The 23552-nt window shown below is 36.7% G+C and overlaps 1 protein-coding gene across 1 annotated transcript in view; it reads left to right on the top strand.

Moving 5' to 3' along the window:
- Nucleotides 1-23552, top strand: part of EPS8 (EGFR pathway substrate 8, signaling adaptor) — a 246132-nt gene that overhangs the window by 13469 nt on the left and 209111 nt on the right. The window contains exon 2 of the mRNA XM_081309605.1: nt 14040-14110. The gene's annotated coding sequence lies outside the window, so the exon portion shown is untranslated. The remainder of the gene's footprint in view (nt 1-14039; nt 14111-23552) is intronic.

Below are 23552 nucleotides of genomic sequence, written 5' to 3'. Positions count from 1 at the left end.
TCAGAGGTGGTGCAGGTCCCGCGGAGCTAAACTACCGCTCCCACCAGGGCTGACTTCTGAGGTCTCTTGCACCAGCTACGGGGAAGTGGATACTGGAGGGCAAGTAAAATCTGCTGAGGATTCTCAGCCCCAAACGCTACAAGCTTAGGGTCTGAGGGAATGGCAAACTGGAAGAGTGTGCCCAGTCGTTCATGAAAACAGGGCTCCCGGGAGCAGCAGACTTGGCATGTAGCCAGTATTGTGGTGAGAGGGGCCTGGCTAGAGAAAAAGTGGGAAGTGAATAGACACATGAGGAGGCCCTAGACACTCAGGATTGGAGACTCGCCCAGTCTGGGAGGAGCTGCTGCACAGTGATTGGTTCCCGCGTATTGACAGGAGAAACTTGGCCTGGTGGGCACAGCGCCATCTACTGGAAGAGAAGTTAATCAAACTCTAAGACTGCATTTATTAGTTTTTTTTTTTTCTTTTTTTTTCTGATTTGGGTTTTTCTTTCATTTTCATTTTTTTTCTTTCTTGTTTTATTAATTTTTTTTACAAAATATTTTTTTTATTTTTTTCTACTAATTTCAATTTAAATTTTTTTTAAACTATTATTATTATATTATTTTTTATTTTTTTTATTTTTATTTTTTTTAATTGTTCTCTTTTTTAGTTCCTATTCTTTTTCTTCTTTAGTCTTTTCATTTTTCTTATCCCCCCTTTTTCCTTGAATTCTACCTGCCTACTCTCATTCTCTTTAGAGACTTCTTCCCTTCCCTTCAAATACCTTTCCTCCCAAGCATCAAATTAATTTATAGGAGTAAACTGTAACTCAGCAGTCAAACAGAACAAGAAGCAACATGAGCAGCTTCAAAAAACAAGGAAGAAAAGGAGTACAAACAATGCAGGACAGCCTAAATATTCAGGAGGACCTAGAGTCATCAGAAAAATGGTCATATAAAGAACTCAAGGAACACCTAAGACAGATGGAATGGAACCTTAAAGAGGATACAAGACAGCAAATTCAAGCAGCGAAAGAAAACATTGAGAATGCATTCCATAAACAGATAAAAGAAGAAGTTAAGCATCTTTATCAGGAGATAGAGATTATAAAAAATAATCAAACAATAATTCTAGAAATGAAGGAAACGATAAACCAAATTAAAATCTCAATTGAGAGTATCACTAACAGAGTGGAGCAAGTAGAAACCAGAACGTCAGATAATGAAGACAAAATATACCATCTTGAAAAGAGTCTAGCCAACTCAGAAAGGCTGGTAAAAAATCACGAGAAAAACATCCAAGAGTTATGTGATAACATGAAGAAACCAAACATACGAGTCATCGGGATAGAAAAAGGTACAGAGATTCAAACCAAGGGAATGAGAAAACTGCTGGATGAAATAATTACAGAAAACTTTCCAGAAATAAAAAAGGAAACAGATATACAAATTGAAGATGCATACAGGACACCGAGCACACAAAATCACAGTAGACCAACGCCAAGACACATTGTTATGAAGATATCCAATATACAGAACAAAGAGAAAATATTAAAAGCTACAAGAGAAAGGAGACAGATAACATTTAGGGGTAAACCAATACGGTTAACCACGGATTTTTCATCACAGACACTGAAAGCAAGAAGGTCATGGAACAATGTATTTCAAACACTGAAAGACAATGGATGCCAACAAAGAATTCTGTATCCAGCAAAATTAAGCTTCAGGTATGACAACGAAATAAAAATCTTTCATGATAAACAAAAATTAAAAGAATTTGCAGCCAGAAAACCAGCATTGCAAAGCATTTTGAGCAAAACACTACAAGAAGAAGAAATGAAAAACAACAACCAAAACCATCAGTGGGAAGTGCCTCAGTAAAGACAGAGGGCGAGGGGAAAGACAATCATGGAGAAACAAACTAAAATTTTTTTAAAAAAAGGATAAACAATCAAACATGGATGGAAGTTCAAACCACATATCAATAGTAACTCTGAATGTTAATGGCTTAAACTCTCCAATAAAGCGACATAGGCTGGTATCATGGATTAAAAAAACAAATCCAACAATATGCTGCCTCCAGGAGACACATCTGATTGGAAAAGACATACACAGGCTGAAGGTGAAAGGATTGGAAAAAATATACCACGCACACGGGTCCTCGCAAGCAAGCAGGGGTGGCCATACTCATATCGAATAAAATCGACTTCAAGACTAAGTTAATCAAAAGGGATAAAGAAGGTCATTATATACTGTTAAAAGGAACCATTCACCAACAAGACATAACAATTATCAATATTTACGCACCAAATAATGGTGCTGCGACATTCATAAAACAAATTCTCCTCAAATTCAAGAATCAAATAGACCACAACACAATAATTATGGGAGACTTCAACACACCTCTCTCACCATTGGACAGATCCTCCAAACAAAAGTTAAATAAAGAAACTATAGAACTCAATACCACAATCAATAACCTAGACTTAGCTGACTTATATAGAATATATCAACCATCATCAAATGGATATACTTTCTTCTCAGCAGCACATGGATCTTTCTCAAAAAATAGACCATATATTATGCCATAGGGCAACCCTCAGTAAATATAAAGGGGTGGAGATAATACCATGCATTTTATCTGATCATAATGGAATGAAACTGGAAATCAATGATAAAAGAAGGAAGAAAAAACCCTACATCACATGGAAAATGAACAATATGTTACTGAATGATCAATGGGTTACAGAAGACATAAAGGAGGAAATCAAAAAATTCTTAGAGATAAATGAAAATACAGACACAACATATCGGAATCTATGGGACACAATGAAAGCAGTTTTAAGAGGAAAGTTCATCGCCTGGGGGTCATTCCTCAAAAAAAGAAGAAACCAACAAATAAATGAGCTCACACTTCATCTCAAAGCCCTAGAAAAGGAAGAACAAAACAACAGCAAATGTAGCAGAAGGCAAGAAATAATTAAAATCAGAGCGGAAATCAATGAAATTGAAACAAAAGAAACTATTGAAAAAATTAACAAAACTAAAAGTTGGTTCTTCGAAAAAATAAATAAGATTGACAGACCTTTAGCCATGCTAATGAAGAGAAGAAGAGAGAGAACTCAAATTACTAACATACGGGACGAAAAAGGCAATATCACAACAGATGCTACAGAAATACAGAAGACAATTAGAAATTATTTTGAAAACCTATATTCCAATAAAATAGAAGATAGTGAAGACATCGATAAATTTCTTAAGTCATATGATTTTCCTAAACTGAGTCAGGAGGATACACACAATCTGAACAGACCAATATCAATGGATGAAATTGAAGAAGCCATCAAAAGACTACCAACCAAGAAAAGCCCAGGACCGGATGGGTATACAGCAGAGTTTTACAAAACCTTTAAAGAAGAATTAATACCAATACTTTTCAAGTTATTTCAGGAAATAGAAAAAGAGGGAGCTCTTCCAAATTCATTCTATGAGGCCAACATCACCCTGATCCCGAAACCAGACAAAGACACCTCAAAGAAAGAAAACTACAGACCAATATCTCTAATGAACCTAGATGCAAAAATCCTCAATAAAATTCTGGCGAATCAAATACAAAAACACATCAAAAAAATTGTGCACCATGATCAAGTAGGATTCATCCCTGGGATGCAAGGATGGTTCAACATACGGAAATCAATAAATGTTATTCACCACATCAATAGACTTAAAGATAAGAACCATATGATCATCTCGATAGATGCAGAGAAAGCATTCGATAAAGTACAGCATGCCTTTATGTTCAAAACATTAGAAAAACTAGGGATAACAGGATCTTACCTTGACAATGTAAAAGCTATCTATGCCAAGCCTCAGGCTAGCATCATTCTGAATGGACAAAAGTTGAAGGCATTCCCTCTAAAATCCGGAACAAGACAGGGATGCCCTCTATCTCCACTTCTATTCAATATAGTTCTCGAAACACTGGCCAGAGCAATTAGACAGACGAAAGAAATTAAAGGCATAAAAATAGGAAAAGAAGAACTTAAATTATCACTATTTGCAGATGACATGATTCTATACCTAGCAGACCCAAAAGGGTCTACAAAGAAACTACTAGAACTAATAAATGAATTCAGCAAAGTGGCAGGATATAAAATCAACACGCATAAATCAAAGGCATTTCTGTATATCAGCGACAAAACTTCTGAAATGGAAATGAGGAAAAACACTCCATTCACAATATCCTCAAAAAAAATAAAATACTTGGGAATCAACCTAACAAAAGAGGTGAAAGATCTATACAATGAAAACTACAGAACCCTAAAGAGAGAAGTAGAAGAAGATCTTAGAAGATGGAAAAATATACCCTGTTCATGGATAGGCAGAACTAACATCATCAAAATGGCTATATTACCAAAAGTTCTCTATAGATTTAATGCAATGCCAATCAAAATCCCAACGGCATTTCTTGTAGAAATAGATAAAGCAATCATGAAATTCATATGGAAAAATAAAAGACCCAGAATAGCAAAAGCAATTCTAAGCAGAAAGTGTGAATCAGGCGGTATAGCGATACCAGATTTCAAACTATATTACAGAGCAATAGTGACAAAAACAGCATGGTACTGGTACCAAAACAGGCGGGTGGATCAATGGTATAAAATAGAGGACACAGAGACTAATCCACAAAGCTACAACTATCTTATATTTGATAAAGGGGCTATAAGCATGCAATGGAGGAAGGATAGCATCTTCAACAAATGGTGTTGGGAAAACTGGAAACCCATATGCAACAAAATGAAACTGAATCCCTTTCTCTCGCCATGCACAAAAGTTAACTCAAAATGGATCAAGGAGCTTGATATCAAATCAGAAACTCTGCGCCTGATAGAAGATAAAGTTGGCTCCGATCTACAGATTGTGGGGTCAGGCTCCAAATTCCTTAATAGGACACCCATAGCACAAGAGTTAACAACTAGAATCAACAAATGGGACTTAATTAAACTTAAAAGTTTTTTCTCAGCAAAAGAAACAATAAGAGAGGTAAATAGGGAGCCTACATCCTGGGAACAAATTTTTACGCCTCACACTTCAGATAGAGCCCTAATATCCAGAGTATACAAAGAACTCAAAAAATTAGACAATAAGATAACAAATAACCCAATCAACAAATGGGCCAAGGACCTGAACAGACACTTCTCAGAGGAGGGTATACAATCAATCAACAAGTACATGAAAAAATGCTCACCATCTCTAGCAGTCAGAGAAATGCAAATCAAAACCACCCTAAGATACCATTTCACTCCAGTAAGATTGGCAGCCACTATGAAGTCAAACAACAACAAGTGCTGGCGAGGATGTGGAGAAAAGGGTACACTTGTACATTGCTGGTGGGACTGCAAATTGGTGCAGCCAATTTGGAAAGCAGTTTGGAGATTCCTGGGAAAGCTGGGAATGGAACCACCATTTGACCCTGCTATTGCCCTTCTCGGACTATTCCCTGAAGACCTTAAAAGAGCATGCTACAGGGACACTGCCACATCGATGTTCATAGCAGCACAATTCACAATAGCTAGACTGTGGAACCAACCCAGATGCCCTTCAATAGATGAATGGATAAAAAAAATGTGGCATCTATACACAATGGAGTACTATGCAGCAATAAAAAATGACAAAATCATAGAATTTTCAGGGAAATGGATGGCACTAGAGCAGATTATGCTTAGTGAAGCTAGCCAATCCCTAAAAAACAAATACCAAATGTCTTCTTTGATATAATGAGAGCAACTATAAACAGAGCAGGGAGGAAGATTAGGAAGAAAAGATTAACATTAAACAGAGACTTGAGATGGGAGGGAAAGGGAGAGAAAAGGGAAATTGCATGGAAATGAAGGGAGACCCTCATTGCTAAACAAAATTACATATAAGAGGTGTGAGGGGAATGGGAAAATAAACAAAGAGAGAAATGAATTACAGTAGATGGGGTAGAGAGAGAAGTTGGGAGGGGAGGGAGGGGGGGGATAGTAGGGGATAGGAAAGGTAGCAGAATACAAAAATTACTATTAGGGCATTATGTAAAATTGTGGATGTGTAACTGACGTGATTCTGCAATCTGCATTTGGGGTAAAATTGGGGGTTCATAACCCACTTCAATCTAATGTATGAAATATAATATGTCAAGAGCTTTGTAATGTTGTGAACAACCAATAAAAAAAAAAAGAAAATATTATAAACTGAAAGTGTATTGAATACATCTAATCTTCTGTCTTAGTTCAATTCTTGTTGCTCTAATGAATACTCAAGATTGGGTTACTTACAAGGTAAACAGGTTTATTTTGGCTCAAGATTCTGGAGGTTGGGAAGTCCAATATCAGGCAGCTGAATCTGGTGAGGACTTTATACTTCTTCAATTGGAAAATGGAAGAACAAGTGGGTATGTGCAGAAGAAAAAACCATGAAAGGTAGTCTCACTTTATTACAACCTACCCTCATAGCTAATCTAGACCAATGAGAGCTGGAATTACTCTGGTGAGAAAGACTTTAATTCATTGATGAGGGCTCCACCCTCACGACCCGGCCAGATCACTTTCCATTAGGCTCCATCTCCCAACACTGCCATTTGAGGAATTAAGGTTCCAACACATGAACTTTTGGGCACATACTCGAACCATAGCACTAGTCAACATTATAACTTAGCAACAGTTCCCTGTAGAGCATGGGTGGTTTACCCTTGTAGTCTCATGGCTGACTGGGAGCTGCAGCTTACTGCTTCAGCCTGACATCCCAAAAGAGCACTGTGACACATATTGCTCATCTGGAAAAAGATCAATATTCAAAATTCAGCCTGGCTTAGTGGCATGTGTCTGTAATCCCAGTGGCTCAGTTGGCTGAGGCAGAAGAATGGCAAGTTCAAAGCCAGCCTCAGCAACTTAGCGAGTCCCTAAGCAACTTAGTGAGACCCTGTCTCCAAAATAAACAATTAAATAAACAACAAATAATAAATAAAGGGATGGGGATGTAGCTCAGTGGTTAAGCACCTTGGGTTCAATCTCTGATTTAAAAAAAAATCAAAAATCAAAATACAGTTTCTACTGAACACATGTTGCTTTTTGCACCATCACAAAATTTAAAAAATTTTTGAGTCAAATTATTAGAGGTCAGGGATGGTCTATATAATTAAAGAATAAGAAATAGTCTCTCCCATCAAGGATCTGCTGGTCACCAGTGGCACTAGAGACAGGCTAGAAAAGACATGATCATAACACATAGTACATGCAGACAGAACATTCAAGGTAGTGGGTGTGACTAGCAATGGTAGAAATTGCTTTAAAAAATGAAGACAAAAGAAAGGAAATTTTATTTCCTGTCATAAGATCATTGATCATCTTTAAAAATTCGGTTTCAGAGCTTAAGTGAGGCAAATCTACATAATGTTTGTCATCCTGGCTGTGTGATGGCATAGGCTACAGAGGTACGTTTTAGTTAAGTCTTGCCTTGTTATGAGAAGCTAGGAAAACTCAAATATCTCTAAGTTTCTTTTTATTTCAAGGAAATTATTTTTTTTCAGTCTAATGCAATGACCCGAATAATTTAAATGATTTCTTTAACATTCATTTTAAAGATGAGATTTGAATGGCCATACCAGTCAAAATCCCAAGGCTCTAGAATCCTGTATGGGTGAATTGTTTGTGGTAAAAAGTATAATGAGGTTTTCTACAGGGTCCCATTTTACTCTCTTTATAATAAAGTACTTCTCATCTTTAATGTAGTTTGACATCTGTAGAAGATTATTCACAAGGATCATCTCCAGGCAATCACCATTTTCAAACATTTGGATGAAACACGAGGATCCATTGTGCTTGCTGAAGTTTTGTTCCAGCGCTACTTGCACCACTGCTCGAAGTTTACAGTTTTACATTGTGGGAAATGAAAAGGAAGTTCTCTAATTCAGTTAAAACAAATTCTACCAGGAAAAAGGGGTGGCTTTTCCATAAAGTATTCAGTATTTAGAAAGGTGTGGAACCCACATGCAAAAAGGATTGCAACATATTGAGAAAAATACAATTAACCAGTTACCAGGACATAACACTGGCCCTTGTTACTAAGAGATTATGCTAACTGTCTGTGTGAAAAGACATAGCACAGAGCCTGACACACACAGCATGACTTGCAAATGTGAGCTTCATGTCTAAGATGCTTTATTCTGTAGTCTATAAATAGATTAAGATTCTTTTGAAAGGTATCACAAATTCGAGGTTATTTGTTTTATTTGTAAATCAATTACAGACAGAAAAATCTCAGGTTTCACTGAAACTCAGAGGACCCAGGATCAATGCCTTTGGGTGAAGGGGAAAACTGAGTTGCTTATTTTTCGAAGCCTTCCTGTCCTAGATCCTGGTCTGGATATGCTGAAAAATTAATGGTGGTAGTTCTTTTTTCAAACCTTTATTAGTCACTATTCACTATCTTCATAAAATGGCTAGTTTTGATATCATATACATGAATTAAAACATTCTATGTAATGTAACAACATTTTGATGCTTTGTCTTAAATACTCTATGGTAGCTAATTAACATATAATTTGATGAATATTCAGAAATTATTAGAAGCATTTCTTGGTAGAAATCCCATTAACTCTATTTTATTTGAATTGGAACAGTGAACACCTAGCACAAACTTTATAGTAGTAACCCATAAACCACGTTTTTTTTTTTCACAAGCATATGTTGACTAATTTGGTGCTCAGAAATGAAGGTAATGGTAAGGTAAACCAAATTCATTTTTTTTTTTAAATAAGGGACTCATTTAACAAATTGACACCTCTCTGCTGAGCACCATCTGTATTATGGTGATAGAGCTATCAGGAACTGTGAAGGGCCTGGGATTTTACTGACTTTTAAGCTGGTGGTTACCCTGTTACTGTGTCATGGATGCTGGCAAAAGGTACGAGACTCTTGAGTCAGAGACAAAGGGCTTTATCGCTTATGACGCAGCAGGCAGCATGAGCTTGTTTGCTTGTGTTCATTTCCTACCATCACCAAATTCTATGGGGATGACACAGGCAGCCTATGTGAATGCCTACACACACTGGAGAGAGGAATGCTGTACTTTTTTTGTCCCTTTCAGAGTGAACAGTGACAAGGCTGTTCTTTGTTCAGGGGAGGATGTTACCTCATCACTCTAAGATTGATTGCTTACAAATATAACCCTGAAAAATGGCCCAGGTAAAGACCAGAAACAGCCTTACTTTCTTAACATAGGATTCTTAGGGCCTACTAGCAGATTGCCTCTCCCAGTAAGATCCCTAGGTGCTTACCCTTACAGGGCTTACATTCTGAAATTAGGAGAGTTTTTCCTGGTTGAGGTATTTCATTTTAGGTTGTTCTACTTCTTCTGAACTGCTATTGACACTACCTTGAAGTCTACATTGACCTGTTTCTCATTTCCAGTTTTTATACTCTCTGCTGCTTACAGCTTCCATTGCTGTTTAGACCTTCTTTGAGAAGTTTCAGGCACTAGTCAGACTTGCCAAGCATCCCAGCAAACTGCAGGCATAAAGGATAGACTGAGATCCTCAAAACACTCCCAGGAAATTTCCTCAAATCATGAATACCTTTCAGGGATCTCTCTAGCCTCACTGAGGCCTGAACACTTAGGCCAAGCAGTTTTACCCAGGCCACTGTTCAGCCTGAGTCACCTTGGGCTGGCCTTTAAGACTCTGGACATCTGCATCTGCTATATCCAGCTAGCTGTTACATATCTGTGGTAAGAAATCGTCTTCCTCAACTTTATTCCTAGACTCAGTTCTAGTTCTGTGCAGCATAATTATACATTGAAATTTTGCTTTGAATGATGACCAGAATTAGGAAAGAAAGGTTGACTTGTCCTATAATTGTTTTGCTTTGCAGACTGAGACATCCACATTTACTTATACGAAGGAAGGATCATCAATTCACCTTTGCTTTCTCAAGATAGAGCTAGTTTGTTACAGGGTGGAGACAACAGTGTTGAGAGAAAAGTGAGGGCTTAGAAGAATGAGGATGTGACAGCGGCCATATAAGGCTTATACTGTATCCTCAAGTAAAAGAACATGATATAAAAATAAATAAATACGTTGAACTGTTCTCTGGATTCTGGTTGTGTTCATTATGGTAAACAAGTGTATCTGCATGCTGTTCCAGACAGTCTTGGGCATACTAACCAGTTAACCAGCATGCCACCATCTTGATGGTGATGAACATAATTAAGAAATAGAAATTAGAAAGAAAGTTTGGGAGAAAATAGAACTGTAAGAGATTGTCATTATATGGCCTCCATTAGCTCATAGATACGACCATGTATGTGAAAGAGTCTGTATGTAACATATAGTTTAGAGGTGGTTATCTTATTGTATGGAAAGTTATGGATAATTACAAATATCTGATGGGAATAACTAGCTCACAGTACTTTAGGTCTAAGATACTACTATGGTTTTCAAAAACTGAAAGTCCTTTCCTTACTCATTTAATAATGTTTCATAGAAATATATGATCTGGGGGCTGGGGATGTGGCTCAAGCGGTAGCGCGCTCGCCTGGCATGCGTGCGGCCCGGGTTCGATCCTCAGCACCACATACCAACAAAGATGCTGTGTCCGCCGAGAACTAAAAAATAAAAATTAAAAAATTCTCTCTCTCTCTCTCTCTCTCTCTCTCTCTCTCTCTTTAAAAAAAAAGAAATATATGATCTGTGTGGGAAAGAAAAATGTTGAATAGACAAAGGAATTTGTCTGAGAAAGATACAAAATGTTTGAAAAAGACAAAATGTATGACTCAATGAGAGAAATGAATGGCATCGCTAATACAATGCTCTTGTCAGGTTACATTAGAGAACGTTTATATCACTGACAAGCCCAAAAAAAGGAGGCATTCATATGTGTGACAGTTGGTACAATATGTGTGTGGAAATAAATCTAAGTGTGGGGAAAAAAAGAAAAAACTGGAAGAGAGAAAACTATATAGAGAGAATAACAGATAGAAAAAAAAATTAAATGTTTAGCTACATATAACAATTCTTAAAAATTATTGTGTTACATTCTCAAGGATGGGTATGTGCTGACATAGGGTCTAGGACTTCAGACCAAGTACATAGGTTCACTTTGGATTGAAATTGTTACCTAGACTTGAGCTAAGAGCTCACATCCATCAGCTGTTAGCATCATAAAACATAGAACATAAATTGACCATACAGAAATCCTTCTGTTTTCAGAATACATGGCAAATTCTGAAGCCCATGTAGAGATAATGTTCTAGTGAGAATTGCAAATATTGGCTGAATAGATGGTTTGGACAGAGAGTTTGAAGCAAAGAACGCAACTAGGTACTATTGTGAATTAACTAAGGGAATTAAAAATTTCTTGAGAGGTTTGAGGATAGAATTAACTTTTATACTACCTCCTTTGGATGCCCAGTTTCTTAAGAAGTTGCCCCTCTTTTTGGAAAATGGGGTCTTGAATTTATTCAAGGTCTCTGCCTTGCCCGATGGGCTGAAGCTGACTGCCCCGACCAATGGTCTGTGATTATACAGCTTGCAACAAAGTAGACTTTGGACCACTAGCAGGAGGAACTCCCTCCCAGAAAACAGAGAAATTCAAGAGGGATTGGAGAACTATGAGTCATGTTTGGCAAAGTGCTGGTAGGGAGGTGGCTTAGGAGGCCAGGAAATTAGGGAGATGAAGTAAAAGTCTACATGGTCCAATACTGGGGAATACTTTGACTAACCCACACTGAGCTCAAGGAGGCTTTTAACAAATATGTGATTAATGATCTCATAGATGAAATCTTCATTAAGTATTTCATATCCTCATGAATGGTGAAGGTTAAAACTGGATTTGGTATGTTAATGTTCTTATTATTTATGTATTACAGCACTGAACAGACAAGTAACTTACGTTGGTAAGACGAAAGTTTTTCCAAATGATGGGGGATAAAAAGAAACATCAGAAATAAGGTTGTTAAGGGATCATGCCTTGGGGGACAAAATATAACCATAATGGAGAAATAATAATGCAAGTTGTGCCAGATGGGTTCTGAGCACAATTGTGCCCTACTTCCTCCATAATCTTGAAAGGCTTTATTCCTCTCCTATCATCCCTTTACTATCCTTAATCCTAAGTGTTGGAAAACTTAGATAATGTGTAGGTTCTCATTATAATTTAGTTTGAGAAACAAAGTGAAGACAGATTGCAGGGGAGAAGCAAACACAGGGAGCGGTAGGTTGCTGAGCTGCTTGCAGAAAATGCAGGGGTCTGATAACTCTACAGAAGTGGGATGTATGTTATAGGAAGGAGGAAAAGCCAGAACAGTCCAAGTTGGAAGAATGAATTTTTTAGGCCTATTTTGCTGAAATGAGGAGGAAATACTGGAAAAGAAAAAGCTTTGCAGAGATGCAAGGCATGGCAGGTTAAAAAAGTCTTTTTCTAAGCAATTAAAGTCAATGCAAGTTTCTAATTAAAAGTCAAATTTCTACTAAGTTAAATTTAAGAATAATTCTGATTTGATGTATAGGATGAATTGATATCATAAGGAAGAAGCAGACAGACTACACAATGACCCTATCAAGAGAGAAATTTAATAATCATCTTGTTCACTCCACTTCTGAGTGTGTGCGTATGCGCGTGCGCGTTCATGTGCGCACGCATTCCGGGTGAAGAATGACAAAGCTTGACATACAGATTTCCTGAGGTCATAGGTTATTTAATGGCAGGGGCATACTAGAACCCAGGTCTCCAGATTGTATTCATTGTATCACTGTTAGGAATCCATTACAGTTTCTCAGAGCTAACACATACAGACCTGAATTAGATTACTGTCATTTGAAATTGAGATGAAAAAAGCATTTGAAAGGTATTATAAAACATGAATCAATGAAGATATGATTAGTGATTGGAATGGATCTTAGCTTCCTATCGCTACGCTCACAAATTACCACAAACCTGATGGCTTAGAACGGTGCACATGTATTTATTATCTTCTGTTGTGGAAGGTCAGAAGTCTAAAATGAGCTCCCTCCATCAGGTGAAAATCAAGGTATTGCCCATAGGTGCCTTCTTTTGGGAAGTTCTGGGGAAGGATCATTTTTCCAGCTTCTTCAGGCTGCACCATTCCTTGGTTCATGAATGTCTTCCATCTTCATAGCCAGAACTATCTGGTTGAGTCTTTCTGAAGCCGAATCACTTTCACACATACTCATTATTTTTTTTTCTTTTTCTTGGTAGTAAGGTGCCAGGGGCACTTGGCATTACAGGTGTGTACCACCGCTCCCGGTGATGACTCACTCTTTTGTATCTGTCTTCTGCACACGAAGGATCCTTGTGATTATGATTAACTCACCCATAAATCTAAAAAATTTTTCTTATTTTAAGATCAGTTGATGGGCTGCGGATATAACTCAGTTGGTAGAGTGCTTGCCTCACATGCACAAGGCCCTGGGTTCAATCCCCAGCACCACCACCACCACCAAAAAAAAAAAATCAGTTGATTAGCAACCATAATTTCCCTTGCCACATAACACAGCATATTTATAAGTTCCAGGGATTAAGACACGGATGTCTTTGGGGTAGGGGGTCCTTACACTACCGATAGAGTGTACAGAGGCAAAACAAATCAAGGATTGTGCCAACCTTTTGAAACTGAGCAACTATAAAGACAATGGTACAAATAACAGAAATAAGAAATCTGAGAGGGGCAAATCATTTGACAAATGCTGAGCTTACTTACTCATGTGATATTCAAATGAAATTTCCCCATAGACAATTCAAGTACTGAGGGGTAAAATCATTGTGATTTAGCTGATGCTAATTACTACTATGATAAGATCTTTTCAATGTTCTTAACTTTTCTATTTGTATATTTAAATATATTCAGTAAGTTTTTGGAGTAACCCTTAAGAGTGGCTTTAGATGATTGCTATGCATCATAGATATTCATATTATGATTACTATGTCTTTCTATTACAGAACTTTAATTTTGCCTTTAAAAATTTTTCCCCCATGGTCACAATCATGAAAGACAGTGGAATAGAAAGAATCCAGCACTCATCAGTTCCTCCATGTGATGGAACCAAAGCAACAGGTGTGTGGCTGCATATTGAGGTGAGTGACGATGGGAGAACTCTAGAACTCAACAGAAATACAGAAACCTGGTGATGTCAAGACACCTGGGAGAGCAACATAACAAGAGAAAGAAAATATTCTAGCACCAGCTACCAGCCTCCACTGAGGCATGGGAGTCTCCCTTCTTGGTGGGGAAGGGGATAAGATGAAAGAGAATCCCAGTAAGCTGTATCAGCATGAAGCTGGCAATGTTTAGGCTTAATATAAGAAGCTTGGGGCTGTACAGCGGGCGGCCTTTGGAGAAGGAATTTACTATATTTCCCAAGGAACTTCCAGGATACTGTAGCTGGGATTCATCTTGAGAAGGGGCCTACTGTCTGAGTTAAGACTGTCCTGGGGGAGCAAAACTCTCTGTATGTCCCCATCTTTGGGACCCTCATACTCATTCCACTGCACTAACTCAGGGGATAATAGCTTCAAGAGACAGATTTGGCTTGGTGCATGCCTTGGACGCAGACCCTCTGAGAGTTCTGTATAGTGGGGACCGAGAGCTGTGATGCAGAGGGGAGTGGAAGGTTCCACTTTCTAGAAGTGGGACTCTGTGAAGCCACCCTCTGAGAGGAGGGCATGAGGGCACCGGGATGGAAGGCAGTGGTCCACACAGTTTCTGCTGTCTCTCCCCTCATGCAGAACTCTGTGGTTAGGTTACCCCCCAACATCCTGACCTGGCAGCCATCCTAAGGGAGTAAGAAGCAAGCTTCAGCAGCAGAATACAAAACTGACATACAATGATCAGCAGTTCTCCCAAAATAATAAATTTGCTGAGAAAGAAATCATGAAAGCAACCCCCCTCACAAATAGCCACAAAATAAATAAGTAAATAAAATACCTAGCAATAAAGTAGGGAAGTGGAAGACCTGCATAATGATAATCACAATATACTGAAGAAAAGAGACACTAAAAGATGGAAAGACTTCCCACATTCATGGATTAGAAGAATAAATATTGTTAAAATGTCCATACTACACATAGTGATCTAAGATTCATGCAAACCCAATTAATAGATCAATTACATTATTCACAGACTTAGAACAAACAATCTTAAAATTCACATGGAAGCAGAAAAGACCGCAAATAGCCCAAATAATCTTGAGTGAGAGAGAACAAAGATGAAAGCATCATTACCTGTTTTCAGACATATGACAGAGAAATAGTAACCAACACACCATGGTATTGACACCAAAATAGACACAGATCAATAGAACAGAAAAGAAAACCCAGAGATAAATCCATGTGTCAAAGGTACCCAACACATACATTACGGAAAGGATAGCCTCTTTAACAAATGGTACTAGGAAAACTGGGTCACCAGATGCAGAAGATTGAAACTTGACTCTTATCTCTTACCATGTGCAAAATTCAACTCAGAATGGGTCAAAAACCTTAACATAAAACCAGAAACTATGAAACTACTAGAAGAAAACATAGGGAAATGCTTGGAGGGAGATATTGGTATAGGCAAGGATTTTCTAAAAACATAGGAAACAAAAGCAAAATTTAACTAATGAGGCTACATCAAAATGAAAAATCTCACAGCAAAGGAAACATTTAAGAGACAAGAGGCAACCTACAGAATGGGGAAAAGTATTTGCCAGCTATTCATCAGGCAGAGGGGTGATATCCAGAATGTATTTTAGAAAAACAACAACAAAAATGAGTAATCCAGTTAAAAAATAGGCAAATGATATGAACAAACTATTCTCAAAAGAAGAAATGCACCCAACTGCTATGTACAACCATTAAACTCTGATAAAAAAAGAAGAAATACAAATGACTGATAAATATTTTAAAAGTTCACCATCTTTAGGCATTAGGGAAATGCAAATCAAAATTACAAGATTATATCTCACCCCCATTAGAATGGCTATTATTTTTTTAAAAATGCTGAAAAGTATGTGGGGGCAGTAAAGGTACCCAAATACAATATTGGTGGGGAAAAAAACCATAAAATTAGAACTACCATATGGTCTAGCAGGACCACTCCTGGGTATATATCCAAAGGAAATTAGGTCAACACACAAAAAAGATATCTGCAGGGCTGGGGTTGTAGCTCAGTGGAAGAGGACTTGCCTTGCACGCATGAGACCCTGGGTTCAATCCTCAGCAAAATAAACAAATAAAGATATTGTGTCCATCGTTAACTAAAAAAAGTATTTTAAAAAGATACTTCATGCCCATCTTTATTGAAGCACTTTTCATGATAGCTAAGATATGAAATCAGCCTATGTGGCCATCAACAGGTGAATGGATAAAGAAAATATACTATATGCAATGGAGTATTATTCAAACATAAAGAAGATGAAATCCTGTCATTTGCCCCAAATTGGATCGAATTGGAGGATATCAAATAAGCCAGACACGGAAGACAAGTATGGAATGTTCTTTGTCATTTGTGGAAAGTAAAAAAAGAAAAATAAATAAATAAATAAGTAGACATGAAAGTAGAAGAGGGATGAGTAGGGACTAGGAAGGATACAGGGGTGAGTAGATGAAGGCAGAGAGTGAATGGACCTGCTCAATTCGTTCTGTTGGCACATATAGAAGTATCACAGTAAATCACATTAATCTGTGCAATAAAAATAGAAATTTATTTTCCCATTGACACACCAGTTCATATTATAATATAAAAAATGGGAGGGAGGGGAGTATAGAGGGATGGAACTATACGTGTTTCTCATAGTATCAGTATTTTTAAGGAGTTCTAGGCAACTTCTGATAAAACATCCTTCTACCTAGTAGATACAGTTAAGTTCAAAATCATTTTTTTTTTGTAAACTAAAATCTTTGCAATTGACCATGATTCAAAACATTTTAAGATAGTTGCACATTTCACTAACAGGTATCACTATGAATGATTCCAAATAATATTCCAGAGCCAATGCCAACATCTTATAATTTTGAGAAATTATTTTCTCAAGCACTCTGTTTCACAGGTTTATTCAATGATTGATTGTAATGAACAAAAAAAATCACAAGATAGCAAGACTCATATGACCAAGCAATTAAAGCAGTATATTAGTGCAAGAAAAGGCAAATAGACTAAGGGTAAAGGATAATGATTCCAGAAACAGACAAAAATCTATACAAGGAAATTTATAATATAATTGTTATCAATCACTAGGGAAAGTTTTCTGGGGCAAGTGACTATCTGAAGAAAAGGAGAAAAGAATTTCTCTATTTCACACAAAACAAAAATAAATTTCAGGAGAATTAAGAGCCTTACATGATAATTAAACCTTAAATGTTTATAAAAATATTACTGAGTATGTTCATGTCACAAAGAAACCACTGACCATTGAATTTAATGTTATAAAAATTTAAAGTCTGCATCTGACAAAGATGTTATTTTAAAACTTAAAATGCAAACCAAAATTAGAAAAGACCTTTCAAATAAGTATAACTAGATTATCACTGGAATATATGAAGAGCTCTTACAAAGGATAGGTGAGAAAATCTATAGAAAGAATACCCAAAGGCAATAAACATGATGAAATGCTCAATCTCACTTGAATTCAAGAAAACAAAGTTAAAATGTTATGAGATATTATTCTACCACCCTCAGACTGACAATTTGAAATGATGGTGATGGTCAGAGGAGTAGTGTTTTCAAACACTGCCATCAAGAACATAACTTGGCACTAATATTTTGGAAATAATTTTACACTTACTTAAATTGATCATAACCTCCAACCAAAAGACTTTCAATTTCATCTGTGTAGTTCCAGATAGATACTTGTAGATGTGCCCACCAAAACATGTGCAAGGAATTTTTTTCCCCAGTATTTTTGGTAACATTCAAAGCTTGGAAACAGCATCAATTTTCACCACTAAACCAATAAGATATTCTGATATTTTAACACAGTGGAATACAACACATAATGAAAATAGATGAACTAGATCTGCATGTTTACATGGACACATTTAAAAATTTTTAAACACCAGGCAAAGTGTAAAATGTAAGCTATGAAAGCTATTTTTCATTTACCATTTATGTAAAAAAAATTCAAAATAGACATGTTTTGCTTAAAAACATACACATAAATAGTAAAAAAGAAAACTATGCATGAGAACGATGTGTACCAATTTCATACAGTGGTTATTTTAGGCAAAGTGGGCAATGTGAAGATCAGAGGTTTCATTTTATTTTGTAATTTCTTGTTTCTTAAAAAAACTCACGAAAAATTGGCAAAATAACGTATTTTTAAAACAGAGATATTTTAATGGGTGTCTGCTACATATTCTTTGTACAATATGTCAGGTTTCTAATTTTTTTTCTCATTTTAATTATTTTTTGAGAGTTTATGGAAATACAGTTCATATACCATATAAATTTCCCAATTTAAAATTATAAAATTCAATAGGTTTTAATATATTTAGAATTATGCATCTAGCTGGGTATAGTGGCACATGCCTGTTATCCCAGTGACTCGGGAAGCTGAGGCAGGAGGATCTTGGGCTCAAAGCCAGCCTCAGCAAATGTGACGCTCTCAGCAACTCAGTGAGACCCTGTCTCTAAATAAAATACAAAATATATGGCTGGGGATGTGGCTCAATGGTTGAGTGCCCCTGTTACATGCCCCTACCCCAAAAGAATTGTGCATCTACTACCACAATCAATTTAGAACATTTTAATTTCCCCCCAAAAAAAACCCACATACCCATTAACAGTCACACCCAATTTCTCCCAACATTTCACAGCCCTAGGAAACTACTAATTTACTTTCTATGTCTATAAATTTGCCTTATGCTGGCTATTTCATATTAATGTGATTGTACCATTTGTGGTCTTGTGTGATGGCTTCTTTCATTTAATGAAATGTCTTCCAGGTTCAGCCATGTTATAGCATGCATCTGTACTGCATACCTTTGTTATGGCCAAAGAATATCATACTCATTTGAGTATATCACATTTTCTTTATTCATTCATGAGTTGATGGATATTTGGATGGTTCTGATTTTGTAACATGCTGCTATTGTCAGGGGAGAGGAGAAGTCTCTGGAGAAGGATCAGAAGAGTTCCCAGAGGAGAAGAGGAACTCAACTTAGGAGCAGCGGGGTTCTTGACATACAGGATGGAAAAAAATTTCAGCAAGAACAAGACAAAGGCACAGACAGAGGTTTATTTAGGAAGGTAGATAAACATTTAAGGGAGAATGCAGGCTACCCCAAGAGAAAGAAGCCCTGACTTGGGCTTGAGGTCCGATATTTATAGAAGGGCTGTAGCGGGTTGGACTGGAGCCAAGGTGGAGCTGCACAATTTTGTGTCAGTTTTCCCTGCACTGGTGTGTGTCCCCCCTCCCCCGATTTTACAAGGGCATGGGCCAAGGGCATGTTGCTCAAGATTTACATTTGTGCTTTCTGCATCTCGATGACTTGTGGGCATTTCCTTTAGGATTCAGCATTCTCTTTCTCCTAAATCCCTATCTCACTATGAACAATTGTGTACAAGTTTGTAGGTGAACATATGTTTACATTGCCTAGGAGTGGAATAGCTAGATCATGTGGTAGAGTTATAGCTAGATCATGTGGTAACTGCGTGTGTCATTTTGATGCCCTGCCAAACTGTTTTCCAGGGCAGAAACATAATTTTAAATTCCCATAAGTAATATGGGAGGGGTCTACATTCTTCACATCCTCATTCACACACATTATTTTCTGTCTTTTTGATTACAGCCATCCTATTGAGTAGGAAGTGATAATTCATTGTGGTTTTGAGTTTCATTTCTCTGATGACTAATGATGTGCATCTTTTCATGTGCTAATTGCCTCTGTGCCTATTAGAATGTATGAAATATTTTATAATTAAAAGAAAAAAGACTCGAAACAACCCTTGCAAATTCAATATTGGTATGGAGTCTGACAGCATAAAGAGTCTGTTAACATTGATGTGTGTGAATGCTGAAAAAAAGAATAATGTTTGAAATTCCTTTTTTAGATACATATTTGGAACAAAGCTGCATAGAACATATAGAAAGAATATTTATTCAATTATTGGAAAAGAGAAAAACAGCATAAAAATATAAATCATCCATTTTGCAATTAGAAGGAACAGGCATTACAAGGTTGTAATGTCATTGATGAGTCACCCACAACCATTATTATGCACTGAAGTACTAGCAGAACAGTAGAATTGGAAACAGTGAGACAAAGAGGCGCGTGATGTTCTCCTTTGACAATTTAAAAATGGAGAGATTGTAAAATCTGGGACAGAACTTGTAAAAATGTTAAGTTTACAATGCAAATCTGATCTCTATTATAGACTGCTATAATTCAAATCTGTTTTAAAAGTTTGATGAAATTTTATTATTAGGTCAAGGATCAGATCAATATATTCTTTTACTCCATGAATGGAATAATAGTGCCAGAAAATTATATGATTGTGAAAGGAGGTCACCGTTGGTATGAATTGGAAGAATTAATAAAAGCTGTTTTTAAAGTACTTTCATTTCTTTCAAATACTATACTTTGTTTAAAGGGAAAGTATACATTTTTTTGAGCATGAGCTCAGTAATAACTTTGATGAAAGTAACTAAAGAAGGAAAATAAAATATTGTCAATGTTTTCTTCTTAAGTCCTTTTTTGCCAGTTTCACTAGTTAGTCAGATTAATTTGCAAATTAATGGAAGAACAAACTTCTGGCCTAGGTGCCTTCTCACAAAACAAAACAAAACAACAACAATAAAAACAACAAAAAACCCACAAGCAAATCTCTGAGGATCAGATCAGTTTCTTTTCATGGTGACCAAGAGGCTCAATGGTTCTTCACTAAAAACATACTATTACATTCTCCCAGGGAGCACATGATGTAGGAAGAAATTTAGTTACGAAAGCCTTTTTGGAAGAGGCAATTTAAAAAAAAAAATTTTTTTAGTTACTGATAGACTTTTTTTTTTTTTTTTTTTTTTTTAACACATGGTGCTGAGAATTGAACCCAGTGCCTCACACGTGCCAGGTGAGTGCACTACCACTGAGCCACAGACCCAGCCCCTCTGGACGAGGCAATTTTTGAGCCACATCCCAAAGAATGAGTTTCAAAGCCAGAGTCACATGAAGAGATTATTAATTACACACAGACAGAGCATCATGTATCCAAAGCAAACAAGGACAAAAACAAATTTAGAAAAATTCTCATGAATTTTTGAACTTGATGACCTGTGTGTAGCAGCAGAGGTAACAGAGGACATTAGCTATGGGGCTTTTTCAGCCTTGTTGGTGACAGGCTAAAAAAATTTGAACTTCCTTTTGAAGACATCAGGGAGGTACTAAAGATCTTAGAGCACATTAATATGATTAATGTGATTTAGTGGTCTAAGTGCAACCACCTGGGATGAAAAATAAGATCATATTTACTTACAATGATCAACTTATATTGATCATAATGATGCATTTATAAGCCATTATTTATGTGGCAGCTGCGTTCTCATACATATCACTTTTTAATTTGCTGAATCTGATATTCTTTACTCTCTCTTCAGGGCTGCTGTGTTGTCACTGACTCTTGTGACACCTGTCTTGTTGGGCACAGTTGCCTTCCCTGTTCGCTCTGTTTACCACCTCTCCTCTGCTTCCTCTTCTTTTGCTTTGCCTTAAGTTAGGCCACAGGTTTAGTTCTAATTTAACTCTTTACAATTCAGTGAGATCAGACTAGAACTTTTCTGGGGATCTCACTGAAATTTGCATAACTACAGAAAGGGTTTACAACTTTGAGAATTAATGACAACTTCTCTACAAATCCCTATTCTCATCCCCCTTCTTTGATCACGCAGACACCTTGACTAAATCTATGTGCCAGGGACAAGTTAATCAATTCCCACCAAAACTATGTTGTGTGTGTCCTTTGTTGGGCGACTACAACAACAATAACATTTTCCTAGTCCAAAACAGAGGAAATCTTCTCTCCTCTCATCTCTACCTTTTACCTGCTAACCAATTTTTAGTTGTGGACCTGAGGTTTATGTAGTGCTTTAATGATTGACCGCAGAAGCATATATTCCCTCCAGGGGAAATACTACTCCCAGCTGTTGGTTTCATGATCCCAAGAGTGTAAATACAATATTTATTTCATCCAACTGCTACAATTTTTATGGAGTTTATCTCCTATGTGATTTCTAATTTGTTGTCACTAAGGAACTGGAGAAACAAGGTCATACATGAGTAAGGAATTGTCTATTTATGTCTAACAAATAAAAGGTTGGCCTCCCAACTCATATTTTAAGGCCTGGTTCTATCACTTAAAAAGATCTTGTAAATGACCTTGTGACCTTGCCAATTTAACTTAAAGAGCTCTTTTTAAGTCATAGATTCATCATCTGTAAAATGGGATAAATAATTATTCAAGGTTATTGTGAAGATTGAATGAAGTAAGATATGCAGAGGTCCAGTACAGTGCTTGACATGTAATGAGCAATAAATAGTAGTGACTGTAATTATTGTTATTATCACTATTATTATAATTTATAATTTTGGTTCTTCCTTTTCCACTGCATTATTTTATTTGCTTCACTTAGATCTGCATTATTACTCTACAAATATCAAAACTTTTATACAATTGCAAAATTTTTTTAGTCTTTTTTTGCCTCTACAGTTGATTGGAATACCAATTATTTTAGTTTGCCTTTTTCTGATGCATGTTTTCTGCAGATTTCTAGCTTTCATCATTACATAGGAAAGCAACTGATACTAATCATTAAAACCTGACTCTCTCTCTCTCTCTCTCTCTCTCTATATATATATATATATATATATATATATACACACATATATGTATATGCATATATGTATATATATATAACTATGAATGGATTTCAAGTTGTTACTTCTAGATGTTTGAATTTTAAGTCTTTTCTTTATCAAAAAAATGCAATTCTTACTCTCTCAACATAACTCCAGAAATTAATAAGCATTTTGTATATAATGTGATAGAGTTTTAGATTTTCTTCCATTTGTTTTACACAGCTTAGGCGGTAGGTTTTTATGGAGGGTAACACAACAATAGGGTGTAGTAGATAGGTCATTGCTTTTACTTTTAAAGGACTCATGCGTTTCTACAGAAGATACACATGCAAAAGATAATAGAAATACAGTCTCATAAGTACAATAACAAAAGTTTTTGTTTTATTTAAGCACAATTTGTAGCATAATATAGTAGGTAATAAACCATCTGGCAGCAAAGGAGTAAGGGTGAGAGAAAGCTTCAAAGAGTAGTTTATGTTTACCCTAGGTCTTGGCGAACTACCAGATGAAAGAGGGGAGGCATTTGACTTAGGGGTATGTGTGTGTGTGTGTGTGTGTGTGTGTTGCAGGGTGGGGTATGGGGTATGTGTGTACACGCCCATTAGCGTGCATGCATAAAGGTATAGGGTCATGAAACGAAGTGTGGACTCTTTTAGGAGCTCTTCAGAGCTGTAAGGAATCAGTGGAA

Source organism: Spermophilus citellus (assembly GCF_964194105.1).
Source record: "Spermophilus citellus genome assembly, chromosome: 10".
Classification (NCBI taxonomy): domain Eukaryota; kingdom Metazoa; phylum Chordata; class Mammalia; order Rodentia; family Sciuridae; genus Spermophilus; species Spermophilus citellus.
The sequence above is the reverse complement of the archived record's forward strand: the minus strand, read 5'-3'. Positions and strand labels throughout refer to the sequence as shown.